This window comes from Marmota monax, unplaced genomic scaffold (genome assembly GCF_021218885.2).
Source record: "Marmota monax isolate L192 unplaced genomic scaffold, Marmota_monax_Labrador192_F-V1.1 WCK01_AAM20220418_F8-fsc00061, whole genome shotgun sequence".
NCBI lineage: Eukaryota > Metazoa > Chordata > Mammalia > Rodentia > Sciuridae > Marmota > Marmota monax.
In genome coordinates, this window is record NW_026695230.1 from 8740088 (window position 1) to 8757205 (window position 17118).

Below are 17118 nucleotides of genomic sequence, written 5' to 3' on the forward strand. Positions count from 1 at the left end.
CTTTCACTACTAATTAACTCCTAACGAGCCCTTCCTTCTCTGGGTCATGAGCAGGAATTCCCTACTGGGGGTTCCCAATTAATGAGGTTTACCAGGCTTGGGGGCCCCTCTGGGAAGCAGGCAAGACTAATTATTCTCTACCCCCCCCACAACCCCCCAAACCCTAGCCAAATCCTCTCCCTATCCTTCATCAATCTTGTCCTGGCCTCCAGCTGGCTTGCATTAGCTCTGGTTTTTCAGCCCCGGCTGTAGCATAGAGGTTGAGCCAGTCCAGGCTGGATGGATCTGTCACCCGATCCTGGGTCTGTGCAGCAGCCAGTCCTGGAATCTGGGGCAACGTGATCCTGCCCTGCGGGAGCCCCTAGCCAACCCAGGGACATCATGGCGGGACTCAGAAAATCCAGGATACCCAAGGGATCACAACCACTGACTCCTAGAGCACCTTCCGTCTAAGGCCCTCACCTTTAAGGAAAGGAAACTAGAGCCCAGCTCAGTGAGGCACCTGCCCACAGTCACTTGTCTGTTCATGGCAGAGTCTGCTCTAGAGCTTGGCCTTTCTTCTGCAGAACTTTTGGTCTGTGGGACCCCACTGTCTGCATGTCAGATAGATCTAGACATGGGGTTCCTGCTCAGCCTGAAGCCTTCAAGGAAGAAGAGGTCAGGGAAGGAGGTTTTTAGACTAAAGTGCATGATCCCTTCCAGATTACGGAAGTCACATTTCAGGTCATTTGAAGGGAACATTTGAGGAGTGGCAGGAATGAAAAATATGGGAACAAATGAAATAAAATTAATCAATGAGGTTTTAAAATGTCTTTTATAGGTTGTGCAACTTAGCACAATTCAGAACCACAGATGATTGCATTTGACATATAGAGGTATTATCTCCTGGAATTTGTGTTTGCTTATTAAAATATCCTGTTGGCTTCACCTGATAGTATGTAAACCCAGACTGTAAAACTGAAAAATTCACAGGGGAAAGTATACTTTTTTTTTTTTTTAGTGATTGAGGGAAAGGTCAAGATAATTCTACAAAGACCAAACTTTACCACATCCTTTTTGGTAATGATTGGATTTTACATATCACACTTAGACCTGTTCTCCTTGTACCTCCTGAATGATTTGAGACAGATCTCTAGGACAAGAGATTCTGTTAGGGTTCTGGGTGAGGACAGCAGAGGCCATATGGTTATCTGGTCTTGGCCTTAAACGTCTCAGGATGTTAGGCAGCTCTAGTCTACAGAAAATGAACTGTCCTCCTTCCCTCAGAGACAGACTAGGGCTCAGAGGTGGCATTTGGCATGGGTTTTGGGGGCTTTGCAAAATGTACCAGCCTTTTAGTAAGAGTCTGCATGTGTATAAAGGGCTTACTAAGTTCTAAGAGCTTTGCATGTAACTGTGTTACAAGGCAAGTATTTGTATCCTATTACACATTAGAGGAAACTGATGCTTAGAGCAACCAGGTGATGAGCTTAAGGTTACTAATGTACCAAGTGGCAGAGCCACGGCTTGAACCCAAGTTTGTGAGACTGAGAAATCAGTAGGGTTTTCTCCAATGCCTTTATGGTAGAAGCGTGGAATAGTACATGCCTCATGTGGGTGAGGTACACTGGTTCACATGTTCCATTTCAGTTTTTTCTCCTGTTGATCTCCATCAGAGTTCAGAAAATTGTTCAGAAAAGTCAGTGTGTGCAGCCTACCTCTGTGCTGTTCCACAGTCCCTGGCCTCTCTCTGATCCTGCCACTGCTGTATTGAACAGTTCTGTGTAAGCTCAGACTCTGCTACGGTTTGGATCTTAAGTAGCCCCCACAGGCCCATGTGTTAAAATTTCATTATCTACAGTGGCACTGTTGGGAGATGGTGGAAATTTAAAAAATGGAGCTTAATGGGAAGTCTTCTATCTGTAGGGGTGTGCCCTGAGGGGGATTCTAGGACCTTGGCATCTTACTCTTTCTCTCTCTCTTCTTTTGCTTTTCAGCCATGAGGTGAGAGGTTTTGCTCCATCACATGCTCCCTGTTGTGATATGCTGTCTTTTAACACAGGCCCAAAAGCAATGGTGCCAACTGGTTGTGGACTGAAACTCTAAAACTGCAGGCCAAAATAAATCCCCTCTGTAAGGTGATGATCTCAGGCATTTGTTACAGTAACAGAAAGGTGACTAAAACAGATTCATTCTCAAAGTCCTACTTCAAACAGGAGCTAGAGTCTTTCTGGATTCCAGTTCAGGGTTTCTCCCATGACAAAGAAGCTTGCTCACAATGTGCAAAGTCTGCCTAAAAGTGCAAGGCAGTTAAAATTGGTGCAATCACTATGGAAAACAGTATGAAGCTTCCTCAGAAAACTTAGAATTGAACCACCATTTGACCTAGCTATCCCATTCCTTGGTTTATACCCAAAGGAGGTAAAATCAGCATAGTATAGTGATACAGCCACATCATTGTTCATAGCAGCTCAATTCACAACAGCTAAACTATGGAACCAACCTAGGTGTCCTTCAACAGATGAATGGAAACAGAAAATGTGGTACATATACACAACGGAATATTACTCAGCCTTAAAAAAACAATGAAATTATGGCATTTGCAGGTAAATGGATAGAACTAGAGAATATCATGCCAAGTGAAATAAGCCAGTCCCCCAAAACCAAAGGCTGAATGTTTTCTCTGATAAGCAGATGCTGATCCATATTGGGGGTGGGTGGATGGGAAAGAATGAAGAACTTTGGTTTGTACAGAGGAAAGTGAGGGAAGGAGTGGGGCTGTGAGAATGGAAAGGATGCACGTATGATTACACAACTGGAGTGACTCTGCACCATGTGCAGCCTGAGGAATGAGAAGTTGTGTACAATGTGTCAAAATGCATTCTCCTGTCATGGGTAACTAATTAGAATAAATTTTAAAAATTAAAAAAAAAATAGTGTAAGGCAGTTAAGTTTCCCAGAAACAATCTTAAATCAGTGAGGGAGAGGAGCAGCAGATAGATTCCAGCTATCGTCTTTGGATGAACACTTACTTCTTGGAAGCATTCTGTACACTTCTCAGAGGTTCTTTCCTACATCCCTGTCTCATTCTTCCTACTCTTATACTTCTGCTTTCTCAGATCACCTTCTGAGTAGACCATCTAGGGAAATCCAAAACAAGATGGTGCGTGCGCATATGTATTAAAGGCTGTGTGAATTGGGTTGACCCATGATAGTGGCAATAGGAAAAAGCTTTGAATGGAAGGCAAATTCTAAGTGACAGTTTCCAGGGCCTCCTTTCCTTTCCCGGAGAATCTCCACAAATAAAGTTCCTAGGACTCCTGAAGCTTCTGTCTTAGTTTGTTGAGGCCTAAAGAGAGTGATTTCTTGTCATGTGTCACAGTGGGTGGGGTCATTCATTACTCAGTGGGATATTTCAGGAGGCAGATGTCCCTGTCTTTTGTTAGGGACTCCTCAGCCCTTGGTGGTGGCTTCCCCAAACTGTCAGTTAGCAGAGCTGTCTTCGTGGTTCTCAGCTGTTCCTCAGAGGGACTCCTGGCCCTGGTTTCAATGCACCAGTTTTCTTGGTCAGAGTCTGGATCTTTCATGGCAGCGGGCAGGAAGGCTGTTTTACCTGGTAATGTCTTTGGGCCTGATATCCAGCCGCATCCTAAGCCTCTGTATAAAAACAAAGGGGGGAATTTAACCAGCTGGAAAAATCAATTTAAATGCTTACAGAGAAACAGTAAGGCCTCACACTGCCGCTTCATTTTCACGAAGTGAGTCACACAAACGGCTGACCTCATGGCTGATCTATGAGCCCTGGCGCAGGAATGGCCTCAGATCTGATTCCTGGAACCCTGGCGCCAGTCAGAGCCCAGAGTGGCCTTTGGCCATTAGGAAGTCAGATTACCTCTCCAAGGAGAACGTTCCCAGCTCAGGGCCCCAGAACTGACTCTGAGTTCTTGATTGGTCAGTTTCAGTGACTAATCCTCTTTTTTCGGTGACTGATTGGCCAGTTGCATCACCCACCCATCGCAATATGCGGCTCTCATTGGTCAGGTCCATCATGTGCTCTCCAAAGACTTAGTTCTCAGACTGATAAGATCCACCACCTAGTCAGCTGAAATGAGTCTCTGATTAGTCTGGTCTCATAAACCTTCCATCCAATTTCTATTTAAAGGCTATTTCCTGCTCTGATCATCTAAATTTATGCTGCTCTCAGACTAATCTTGAATGTTTCTGTTTCATTACTTCTCCCTGTCTGGCAAAGTTAGGAACAAAGGTTTGGAGTCGGATTTGAGTCCCAGTTCAGCCACTTGTAAACTCTGTAACTATAGACAAATGATTCCACTTTTCATTACCCCAAGTTTAATAACTAAGAGTTCTGGTGTTATGGGTTTCGAATCATAGCTACTTGATTTTAAATAAGTTACTTAACTTCTCTGAGCCTCTTTTTCCTTGGCTGTAAAATAGGGATATTAGCTGTGCATACCTCAAAGACTTATTGTGGGTGTGAAATAAGATAATAAATGTAAAATAGTTGGCAAATAATAAGTTCTCAGAAAATGTTAGATATTTTTCTTGTGTTTAGAGAAAGGGAACTTAAAGAACAATAAAGATCCAGCCTTGTCTTTAGGTGGCTAAGGCTTTGGTTCCAAACGTCCACCAATGTGCAGACCTGACTGACTGTTAATGATCTTATGGAAGTTGTTCTATCTTTCTGGGTGAGAACAATTCCAGCATAAGGTCCTACTTGGTATGAAGTGCAGGCAGAGGTTTCAAGTATAAGCCAAAGGTCCAGGAAGAGCAGGAAAATGTAGAAGAATGTTGCTTAAATATCCATGGCTCCTACCTGGTGCAGTGGTACAGGAGAGGATGAGGCAGAAGAATTGCAAGTTTGAGGCCAGCCTCAGCAAGCAACTTATTAAAATCCTCAGCAACTTAGCAAGATTCTGTCTTAAAATAAAAAATTAAAAGGATGGTGATGTAGCTCAGTGGAAAATGCCCCCAGTTTCAATCCCCAGTTCTCCCCCCCTAAAAAAAAGGGGGGGAGAGACCCACATGAGTCAGAGGTGATAACAGTATTGATTCTGGCTATTACATATATCAAGGCATCTAAAAATTAGCATGAAAACATTATCAAAGAAAGAAGTATGTGCATAAATTGGATTCAAATATATGATTTAGGATTTGGAATTCAAACATATAGTTACAGTATCACAATATGTAATAACTATTACAACAGAGGAAGTAAGATCTAAAATATATTAAAGTACATCTTTGCATTATTCAGTTAATTTTATTTTCTGCCAGTTGACCAATAACACTTATTTACTATCCTATTAGTTTTTAATTGGTCAAGCAGTTATAAGATCAAGCTGCATTGTAATGATAAAAACAAAAACATCATCGTTTTAAAAATATAGCACAAGAAATTTCTCTATGAGTATATTCAACTTTTGGAATTCACACTTTATTTTGTTAAAGACCATTTCTCTTACATTTATTACTCTAAAATCTTTGAATTATGCTATACTATACCTATTGGTTTCATATGCAAATTAACATACACCTGTCTGGTCAGTGTATTGGAAGTCCCTGGATGTTCTAGTGATCATCAGCAGGGATGCTGCTGTCAAGTGTTTGCGTGCCCTTTGAAACTTGGCTGCTTGTTAACAGAAAGAGAATAGAAAACTTTATCATAATCATAATTCAGGGATCATGTATAATTTTCAAGCTCCTCCTTGTATATTTTTCTGTTCTGTGTGGCTTGGGTTGGTGTCCTACAGTGTCCAACCTCTGAGCTGTAGGACTGGTGCAGGGGAGGGAGAGGAAGTGATGTAAAGGAAGTTCCTTCAGACAGGAAGGAGAAGCAGAGAGCTCTTCATTGCTGGGAAAGGATAAGATCAGGATGCTGCCTTTATCCAGGAGATAGAGGAGAGAAAAGACAATAGATGCCCCAATAAAAACACACCCCCAACAGGTTCAGAGAAACACTGCAGACTTTCATGATGTTGTTGTATTTTCTTTCAGCTTCACTCCCATAGTGAGAGTTATGAGCCTGATGACCTGAGCTATCATGTGCTATGGAAGAGATCTAGAAGTATCTACATGTCTGTGGCAAGCAGAGAAGATGGCCAAGAGTTAAGAATTGTCAGGCCAACCCCAAGGTCACCATGGTATGGAATTACAAGGACCTCCAAGGCTTGGAGGTCTGAAGACTTCAGACACAGAAGCCTGTGGGAGGTACAGGTGGGAGTTGTAGCCACATCTCACAGATCAGTGGCTTGAGCAAGAGCCTACAGCAAGATGAGAGGGCCATCTCCAAGAAAGCAATCGGGTGCTTGGAGAGCACAGATACTGACAGCACAGATGGTGAGATTGCTCACCAACTGTTGAGGAAAGATGGAGATGCATGTCCAGAAACCATATGGGTTGCTACCCCCGTTCCACCTACCCCTGCCCTGTGGCAAAGGCCAGAGGTTCTCCTCCAAGCCACCAGGGTTTGAAGCATCCTTCTTCCTCCCAGAGCCTCCAAAGCATTCAGGGAGAAGGGAGGAAGGCGCGCGAGGCAATGCCTTGGGATATGAGTATCTACCTCCCAGAGGGTGAGCTGACTTAGAGGCTATTTTAACCAGAAAAGTTGGAGAATAAGTCCCACCTATCCCCCAGCCTTCAGGTTGTAGACTTTAAAACAAGATGAAAGAATATAGAGAAAAACAAAGAAAATTCTATCTGTAATGCATAAATTATAATCCAGTCACAAAACATAGAGTGGACAATGTCATTGTCCTAAAGGCAATGTAAAATCCAACTGTTTTAAATCACATTTCCCCACATCATAAAACCCTCTTGGTTGAGAGGATAATACTTTAAAAAAAATTTGTGTCATGTGTCCAGGGCATATATGATTGTTCTCTGATCTGCAGATTCTTTAGGGGAAAGGCTTATAGTGCATCATTTTTCATCCTGTAATTGATACAGCAACTGCCCATTGAGACATAAGATTTCAGAGACTAAGTACAGCTACTGGCTTTGTTTGCATTTCTTAGTCCAGTCCCATTAAAAATGGGTGAAAAATTCAGTGTGGCAGACACACCAAAGATATAAAAACAATTCTCAAGTAACCCTTCAGAAGTATTATTAATGCTGCTTTGTGTGAAATCATTTAAAAAGCCAAACTGGCAAAAAAATTAAAACTAAATTTGCTGAGATGATTACTATGAAATAGTGCAACCTGTGAACTGACATTTCTGTAGTATATTCTGTAGTTTCCACAATGCCTATCACTTTAGACTTTGGAAGAATATTATTTCTCCAACGTAAAAATAAAGACTCTTTTAAGAAAGATAAGAGGTGGCAGCACTGTAATCAAAATGTTCAAATAGCTGGGACCTCTCTTCCCCTCAGGAACTGAAAAATCAGAGCATACCCTCTGTAATTTGTATGAAGTTTTCATAGCAACAGAATGTTGCTTGATTGTTATATTGTCAAGATTTATTTTATATTTTTAGGTGTTTTTTTTTAAAGGATGAAGTGTATTTTGTTTTAAGCGATAACTGGTAGAATCATTTAAGCGATAACCTGGTGATTGGTAAAGTTGGGTGTCTGGTTATTATAACAAGTCCTTTCATATTGTGCTAGTGCTCAAAGGAGGCACAGGAGACTTCACATTGGGGTCGATTTTTCCTGCCAGAAGATCTTGCTATTCTCAAAATATCTGCCTGAAACTCCCACCCTTGTAGTCCTGTCAGCTAAAGTGCCTCTGCTATGCAATGTGCTCACCTGGGCAGAGGGGACAATACAAGATGGAACCTGACGGTAAAACATAGCCGGGGATATTGAGAAACACTTACTGAGAGTGTGCCAGGCACAGTCAACTCTTTAGGAGCCTATTGGTTTAAAAAAAAAAACAAACTTTTTATTGAAGTATAGTATAAATAGAAGAAAATACATGGAAATATACAGCTTGGTGGTTTTCATCTGTGTAATTAGCCCCTAAATCAATAAACAGACCATTAAAGGACCTGAGGAGCCTCTAATGTCTTCTCTAGTCTCTTCAGATTTTCCCCAGGTAATTAGCATCCAGGTTACTAGCAGCATATATTAATTATGTCTGATTTTGAAGAGAAACTTTTATTTTGAAATAATCTGAGATTTGCAAGAAATTGCAAACATAGTACAGAGAATTCCTGTGAATCCTTTACCTAGCTTCCCCCAACAATACATTATAGAACCATAGTACATCATCTCCCAGGAATTTCATGTTGATAAAATATTATTAGCTACAGATCTTACTTAGCTTTCAGCAGTTTTATATGCACCCATTTTTGATATATAGTTCTATGAAATTTTATCATATTTATAGATTCATGTAATTACCAGCACAATCTGATACAGAAAAAAATTCGTGATCAAAATTTTGCTTGGTTTTAAACTTTTTCTAAATGGTACCACAGAGTATACTTTCATTCCTGGCTACTTTCACTGAATATCAAGTTTGCAAAATTTATTCTTCTTGTTGTGTGTAGTTGGAGTTTGTTTACTCTCCTTGTACCCTATTGTGTGCATAGCCTTTTATTTATCTCTTCTACTGTTGTTAGACATTTTGTTACTTTTCAATTTTTGTCTATTAGCAATGGAGCTGTTTTGAATATCCTAGTGTATCTTCAGGTGAATATATATAATCATTCCTCTTAAGTATGTATCAAGAAGCAGGACAGTTGGGTATTAGGGAATGCCTATGTTTATCTTTGATAAATACTGAAAATCAATTTTCCAACTGTGTTATGCCAACTTACATTTCCAGTAGCAGCTGACAGGGTCCTGGTTTCTACATCTGTATCAAATCTTGGTATTTTCAGTCTTTTTTCCTCCTAGCTGTTCAGTGGTATCAATACTATGTAGCAGATTTAATTTGCATTCCCCTGATGACTAGTGAAATTGAGGACTCTTTCATATATTTATTGGCTACTTGGATATTATTTTTTTGAGAAATGCCTGTTAAAGATTTCTGCCATTGAAAATTATGTTGTCTTTTTCTTCCCTTGTTGATTTATAAGAATTTGAATATGAGTGTTTATTAAGTAAGTATGTGACAATATCTCTTCCCACTTTCTATTGCCATTTTGAAAATAGGCTTTTTTTTAAGAGCAGTTTCAGATTAACAGCAAAATTGAGCATAAAGTACAGAGATTACTTGTAGTCCCTGCTCCCACATCACACTATCAGCCTCCCCCACTGTCAATATTCTGCTCTGGAATGGTCCATTGGTTATAGCCAATGACACACACTGACACATCATTATCAACTGAATTCCTTATATTAGGGTTCACTCTAATATCCTATGGGTTTTGACAAATGTATGATGACATGTGTCCATCATTATAATTTGCAGGGTAATTTTATTATCCCTAAAATATTCTGCATTCCCCTTGTTCATCCCTCCCTGCCTCCCACTCTTGCCTTCATAGTTTTGCCTTTAGCAGAACATCACGTAGTTGGAATCATATGTAGATAGATTTTTCATATTGGAGTCCTTTACTTAGTAAAAAACATTTACTAAGGTTCCTCTGTGTCTTTTAATGATTTGATAGCTTATTTCTTTTTAGCATTGAGTAATATTCTACTGTCTGTTTATTCATACCTCTACTGACAGACATCTTGATTGCTTACAAGCTTTTGAAATTAGAACTAAAGTACTGTAAACATCTGTGCAGGTTTTTTTTTTTTTTTGGACATAAGTTATCAACTTATTTGAGTAAATACCATCAAATGCAATTGCTGGATCCTATGGTAAGAGTTTAGTTTTTTTTTTTTTAAAGAGAGAGAGAGATAGAGAGAGAATTTTAATATTTATTTTTTTTAGTTTTCGGCGGACACAACATCTTTTTTTGTACGTGGTGCTAAGGATAGAACCCCGACCGCACGCATGCCAGGCGAGCACGCTACCGCTTGAGCCGTATCCCCAGCCCGAGTATGTTTAGTTTTAAGAAACAGCCAAACTGTCTTCCAAAGTGGCTGTACCATCCTGCATTCCTACCAACAATGAATAAGAGTTCCTATGGCTCCAAATTCTCAACAGCATTTGGTGGTGTCAGTGTTTTGGGTTTGGCCATGATTAGAGATATGTAGTGTTATTTCACCATTGGTTTAGTTTGCAGTTCCCTAAGGACATATGATGTTGTGTATCTTTTCCCATTCTTATTTGCCCTCTATTTTTTTTTCTTTTTGGTGAAGTGTCTATTCAGAGCATTTTCCCATTTTTTAAAAACATTTATCTTTTAGTTGTAGGTGGTCACAATACCTTTATTTTATTTTTATGTGGTGATGAGGGTTGAACCCAACAGCTCACACATGCTAGGTGAGTGCTCTTCCTCTGAACCCCAACCCCAGCCCCAACATTTTCCCATTTTTAATTGGATTTTTTTTATTGTTGAGTTTTAAGAGTTCTTTATAAATTTTGGATAACAGCCTCCTCCTCCTATCAGATAGATCTTTTGAAAATATTTTTCAATTCAAATATCTTCTCATTATTTTGATATGTTGCCTTTTCTCACACTTTTTTTTTTTGCAGGGGGAGGGCACTGGGGAGTAAACCCAGGGGCGCTTAACCACTAAGCCACATCCCAGCCCTTTTTATTTACTCTTTTAATTTTGAGACAGGGTCTTCCTAAGTTGCTTAGGGCTTCGCTGGGTTGCTGAGGCTGGCTTTGAAATTGTAATGCTCCTGTCTCAGCCTCCTGAGCTGCTGGGATTACAGGTGTGTGCCACTGTCTTTTTTTCACTCTCTTAGTGGCATCTTTGAATGAGCATTCTTAGTCTAAAATGGATCTAATTCATAAAAATTTTTCCCCTTATTATTTACAGATTTTTATGCCCTATTTAAGAAACTTTTGCAAAGTGACAAAAATATTCTATATTTTAGTGTAGCATGTTTATTGTTTTACTTTTCACCTTTAGGTTTGTACTCCAACTGAAATTGAGTTTTGCGTGTGTGTGAGGTGGTGGGAGTGGTCACAATTCTCTTCTTTCTCTGTGGATATCCAATTGACCCATTGCCATTTGCTGAAAATATATAATTTCCCTAGTGTACTGCAGTGGCATCTTTGTCATAAACCAAGTGTCCATCCATGTGTGGGTCTGTTCCTATTGATCTTTTATTCTTCATAACACCTCTTTGTAAGAGGTGGGGGCTCAGAATTTAGTGCTCTTGCCTTCCTGACTGTCTCAACAGAGACCTGGCCTAGGACTGATTGGAAATTGGGAAACTTTTGTCACTGTAGTCAATCCCATGTGCTTCGGAATCTGGCAGATTCTGCATGTGAGCATTTACTGTGTCTGCGTGCCTTTGAACAAGTTGATTGACTTGTCCAAGGCTGCTTTTCTATGTAAAATGAAGATAAGAATAATTTCATATGGCACTGGAGAGGCTGAGGCAATTAAATGTATATTTTCTTGTCATTGTTATTATTGTTGTTATCTTAAGAATGATCACAAGGAAGACCAGATGATTACACAGAATCCTCTGAGGGCTTTAGTTTCTGTCCCCTCCCCTACCTTATTCCAATCTCAGAAAGATCCTGAGCTAATCTCCTTGTGAGGACAGAGGAATGGGGAAGGGTTTGAAGACTGCCTCCTTGGGGAAACCCTTGCTTCCTGTCCCCAAGGCTTCCACTTTCCCCCATCTCTGCAACTTCCATCCCTAATCTCCCTTCTTGGGAATTTGTCATGTACTATCAGTTCCAAGGCAGGCATGGGATGCAGGGGCAAGAGCAAGCCACAAGAGTCAGAAAGTCCTACTTTTTAGGCCCAGTTATATAGTTCATTTGAGCCAAGATTCTCTAAGATTGTCCTTCCCTGAGCCTTAGATTTTCAGTCATGGTGGAGTGAAATCATTCCAAGTCTCCTCATTGTTCATGTTTTGTAACCTCTTAACGAGATGTGAAACCAGTGACCACTGGTTTGTGGTAAGTTCCAGGGTAAGTATCCAGAGGGCCTTCAAAGAGGCTTACCCCACACAGAGGGCCTATCACTTCCCAGAGAGGAACCAGGCAGTCTGGTTGCCATTCTTTCTTATCTTTCCCAAGGAAAGATTCCAAATGATAGAAATAGCTTTATGCACAAAAATGTTCATGGAAGATATTACACCATCAAAAACACCCAATTCAGAAATAATTGCTCTGCATTATGCTTTGTTCACAGTCAGCCAGAGTGGCCTTCAGGATCCTAGTTTCAGACAGAGAAACAAGCCTGATGTTGACTTGGTTTCATGAAGGCAGCCACAGTACTAGATATACAATCATATAGTCATTGATCACCCGTTATGTCCCGTGTCTTGGTCTAAGGTGTGGATATACAAAGATGAATCAGACACTATTTCTGTCCTTTGAGGAGTTTACAGTCTAGTTAAGAAAGCAGAACTCTAAGGGATGAAGTAAAGGTCAACATACATGCTGCACTGGGGCTGTGAAGGGTGTCATGACAGCCCACAGAAGAGAGAAAGTTACTAGAAAAATAAGAAAAAAAAATAAAGAAATATTTCCTGGAGGAGATGGCATCTGGGTTTTCTAGATGAGAAGCTAGAAAAAAATTTCAGGCAGTGAAAGCAAAGGCATGGAGAGAGGAGTTCCTCTGTATGTCTGAATTGGTGCATGAGGTGCCTTTTAGGGTATATAAGGTAGATTGTAGAGCGCATGGGGTAGATTATAGGATGCATTGGGTGGGTTATAGGGTACATGTGGATGGCATAAAGAGAAAAATAGAGAAGAGATAGGATAGCAATCAAGATGATGTCAAACATGAAGGTCTTTGAACACTAGGGTAAATAGTGTTGGCTGTGAGTGAAATAGTTTGCAGAAGAGGGACAATAGGATAGCAAAGGAATAATGATGATCAGGGAAGTTTTTGAAAAAGTGATAGGAAAAGGGAAAGAATGAAGACCAAGGGGTCAGGTCAGAACTGCTTACAGTTTTCCAGGGGAGAAAGGAAGAGACATGGGTTTACTGAGGTCTTTGAGGATGGAGAGAAGCAGAGTCCAAATGCTATTAGGAAGAAGTATCAAAAGTGTTTGTGGATCAAGAAGATGTGGGAGGTGTGATGAGCCTCAGGTTTCTGACTCTGGCAACTGAGTAGATGGTGGTATCCTTTTCTGAGATGGAAAACTGATGAAGAGGAGTTGGAGAGAGACAAGGATGGTAGTCTGGACTTTGTTGAATTTTGGGTGCCTACAAAAATATATTAGTAGGCAGAAGGGTGCTAAATCAGGGGCTGAGAGGGAGAGATTGAGGCTGGAGATGTTGCTTTGGGCATCACTAGTTGGTGTGCTTAAAGCCTTTGGAGAAGAATGTGCATTAAGAGAAGGGAAATGAGGACAGCACTGGGGAGTCCCTACCTTTAAGGAAGGGAAAGAAAAGTGCCCGAAAGGCAGAAGAAGAGAAGAAGTGAAAGGGGTGGAAAAGGAATGGCCAGAGGAGACCAGGAGACAGCACTGTTCCTGGTGGAGGAAGGAAGGTTGGAGCTGTCACTGTGTTTCCTCACATTGAGATCCAGGAGGTTAAATACCAAGAAGTGTTCATTAACTCTAGCAGTGAAGCCGTCAGAACAGGTTAGCTTCCCTGGGTAGGGACAGAGGAATCCGGACAGGAAGGAGTGGAGGAATGAGTGGGAAGTGAGGAAGTGAAGGACAACAAATGGAGCCAGCCAATTTCAGGAGATTGACTAGAAAGATGAGAAAAGAAAACAGGGCAGTGACAGGCATGAGGGAAGGTTGAGGGAGGGTTTGAAGTTGTGATGGAGGTCATGGCCCTATTCCGGCCAACTTCCAGCGAGGATTCTTCTCCTCTGGCCAGCCTTCCCATGGAGGAACATGCCTGGGTCCCACGTCTGCTCTCTTTCCCTTTCTGTGCATGAGTGTGTGTGTGTATGTGTGTGTGCGCGCGCGCGCGTGCGTGCGCTTGCGTGGGCAACTGGAGTAAGGAACAACTAAGTGCTCTGGCTCCCCACCTGCTGTGGAGGCAGTCCTGGGGCAGCCCCAAGTTTCCTGAGGCAGGGGTAGAGGAGCTGCATCTTCTCCAAGATGAGGACGAGTTGTTGGAGTCAGGCTGTGCACCATGGGATCTGTCAGCAATCTCTGCAAGCTGCCCACCACCTGGGCCCTATCAGACAAGGCCAGCTTTGCCTACATTAATCTCCGATGAGCTTGGCCCAGCTTTCATTTCAAAAGGCTCTACTTCTTTTCTCTCTTCAAACGGGCCTTTCTTTGTAGCCCATTCCCAAAACAGGACTAAAAATTATGCTTTCTCCTTTCCTTGGTTTCTCAACCCAGCTGGGGCCAGAGAAAGCTTTGAAATTGGAGTAAGGCTCAGGATGGGGAAGGACGGGATGCTGATGTAGCTGGTAGGGAGGGAGAGGGCTGGAGGAGGAAATGGCCAACATAACTTCCAGGGGAGGGGGAGAAAACAGAGACCTTCCACATTCATCACACAGTACAGGAGACCAATGTTAAATGGCTACATGCCAAATACAAAACAGCATATTGAGTTAACCAGAATTGGTAGTTAGATAAATCTTAAAGTCCAGAAATGCTGGAAGTCAGAGTTAAGAGAGACCTTGAGGTATCTAGTCCAGCTCAATTATAGCATGTAGAAGAATGCTAGGTTCCAGAGAGAGAAGAGTGATTACACAGTGAGTTGTAGCAGGGCCAGGAAGAGAAGCTGGTTGTCAGGCTCTCACTTATGAGGCTGACACATGTAGGGTCCTGCAATAGGCATAGATGATGCTTTACTGTTAATAATTCAAGGACTGAGTTGGACTCATAGTTAATGGAGGCCAGGCATGTCTTGAAAGTGTCTCATGATAGATCTGTGGTCTACAGATTGGAGATGAGGGTGGGTTGGAGCCAAAGTCAAGGACCAGTTTATAAGAAGATTGAGGGTTGAGAGGAGAATAAATATCCCAGAATAAAATGCAAACCTAATCTTACTAGGTTTCTGTCTGTGTGATTCTATCTCTGTTTTCATGAAGAAGAGATTCAGCAATGGAAGACTGATTATATGGGTGCAGAATGGATTTACATATGGTAGAAACCCCAACTGGATCAAACAGTAAAAGCATTTATTAATTAATGAAACAGGAAGTCCAAAGATGAATTAGGCTTCAGAACTGATTGATTCAGCAGCTTAACCATGTCATCAAGGATTCAGATTTTCTGTTTCTCAATTTTGTCTTACTCCATTTCCTAAGATTGTTGCCTCCTAATTGTAAGACAGCTGCCAGTAGATAAGGGTGATTTTTTTTTCTTTTGTTCTGTTTAATGAGAAGGAGGAAAATAATCTCTCTCCCACTATGGGACGTATGTCTTTAAGTTTCATTGGGCAACTTGAGATTATAGGTCTGCATCCTGAACCAGTAACAGTCACCAGGAGAGTACTATGCTTGTTGGCTTAGTCCAGGGGTTGGAACGCCCATTAAACAAATTAAGCCAGCTACTTGACTATTCACAGGCTAGAAGCTAAGAATGTCTTTTACATTTTATATAGCTACACTTGAAAGGTTATATATACATAATATATATATATATATATATATATATATATATATATATATATATATATATATATATCTCCAGGTAATAGCTTTCTTTTTTTTTTTTCATGTTTTATCCTAGCCCTCAAACCTAAAACATTTACCATTTAGTTCTCTAAGACAAAGTTTTCACACACCTGATTTTTAGACTAATCAGGATCTACTACTGAAGTTTGGGATAAGGACTATGAGGAAGACATGTGGACATTTGCATAAAATTGGGATTCTCTTTGGGAAGGGGAACCTTGCTAGACCTGATTAGCAGAATTCATTGTAGCACAAATGACAGCTATGTATTCAGACTCATAAAAACTCAGAAACAACAATGTGACTAAATTCATAGTCTTGAAATTAGCTCAGCAACTGGGAGGTCATTGATAATCCAGGCAATCTGACAAACTGTTCTTTAATACTAAAATATGTTACTTTTTCCATGTCAGCTACCACCAACCACACGCTCTGATTCATGGTACTACTTGTGCCCATGGACTGCTGAGTCACGGAACTACTCATTCAAGGACTGCTGAGTCATGGCTCTACTCACTAGGATCTCTACTGCCTATCAGGTTTCTCCTGGTGAGTCTTTCACTTTCTGCTCCTACTATCAAAGTAACCAAGTCCTTTTCTCAGCTTTGTATTCAAATTCTAAGACCCATTTATTAGTTTGGTTCAAAACTCTAGTCTCTATTGGGCAAACCCCTGTAACCAAGGTTTCACCTGTCTCTGTCTTGTCTCTAGCTCCATCTATATTCCAAGATTGATAGAGCAGACCTCATCTAAATACCAGGCTCATCTAAATACTAAGTTCTATGAAGTGTTCTGATAAAGTTTGATTCTTCACATTCCCTAGATTTTACTCTGTGACACTGAGATAGAGGGCTGAGGTGAAGTTTCTTTGAGAAAAAAAAAATCAATTATTTGTGATGATTGATTTTATGTGTCAACGTGACTGGGATAAGGTATATTCAGATAGTTGACAAAACATTGTTTCTGGATATGTGTATGAGGGTGTTTCTGAAAGAGTTTAGAATGTGAATCAGCAGTCTAAGTAAAAAATATCTTCCTTTACCAATATGGGTGGGCATCATTCAAACTGTTAAGACCTGAGTAGAACAAAAAAGCGGATGAAGGATCTTCTTAAGTTGGGACATCTATCTTTCTCCTATTCTCAGACATTGGCACTGTAAGTTCTTGGGCTTTCAGACTCTGGTACTTACACCAGCAGTCTTCCTGGTTCTCAGGCCTTCAGACTTGGACTGAATTCCACCACTCACTGGTTTTCTTGGTTCTATGGCAGATGGTGGGGATTTCTGGTCTCCATAATCATGTGATTTTGTTCCCATAACATTCCCCCCGCCCCCCTTTCTCATTTCTCTGGAGAATCTTGATTAATCTAGCATCTAAGTTGATATCTGAGATTAATCATGATCTCCATGACTGAAGAAATCAAAAAAAGATTTATTGAATTGCCCATTGCAAGAAAGTGAAATTTTAAGTTCTCGGAATACCTCAAACACACGAAATTACTTGTTGATCATAGAAGGTTATAAAAATTGCCATTTTTGTTGGGCT

The 17118-nt window shown here is 40.8% G+C and overlaps 1 long non-coding RNA gene across 1 annotated transcript in view; it reads left to right on the top strand.

Annotated features, from left to right (window-relative positions):
• The window catches only part of LOC124088539 (uncharacterized), a 70736-nt gene that overhangs the window by 48831 nt on the left and 4787 nt on the right, over positions 1–17118 (top strand). The window contains exons 2-3 of the long non-coding RNA XR_006850372.2: positions 5995–6140; positions 15987–16122. This is a non-coding gene — a long non-coding RNA (uncharacterized LOC124088539). The remainder of the gene's footprint in view (positions 1–5994; positions 6141–15986; positions 16123–17118) is intronic.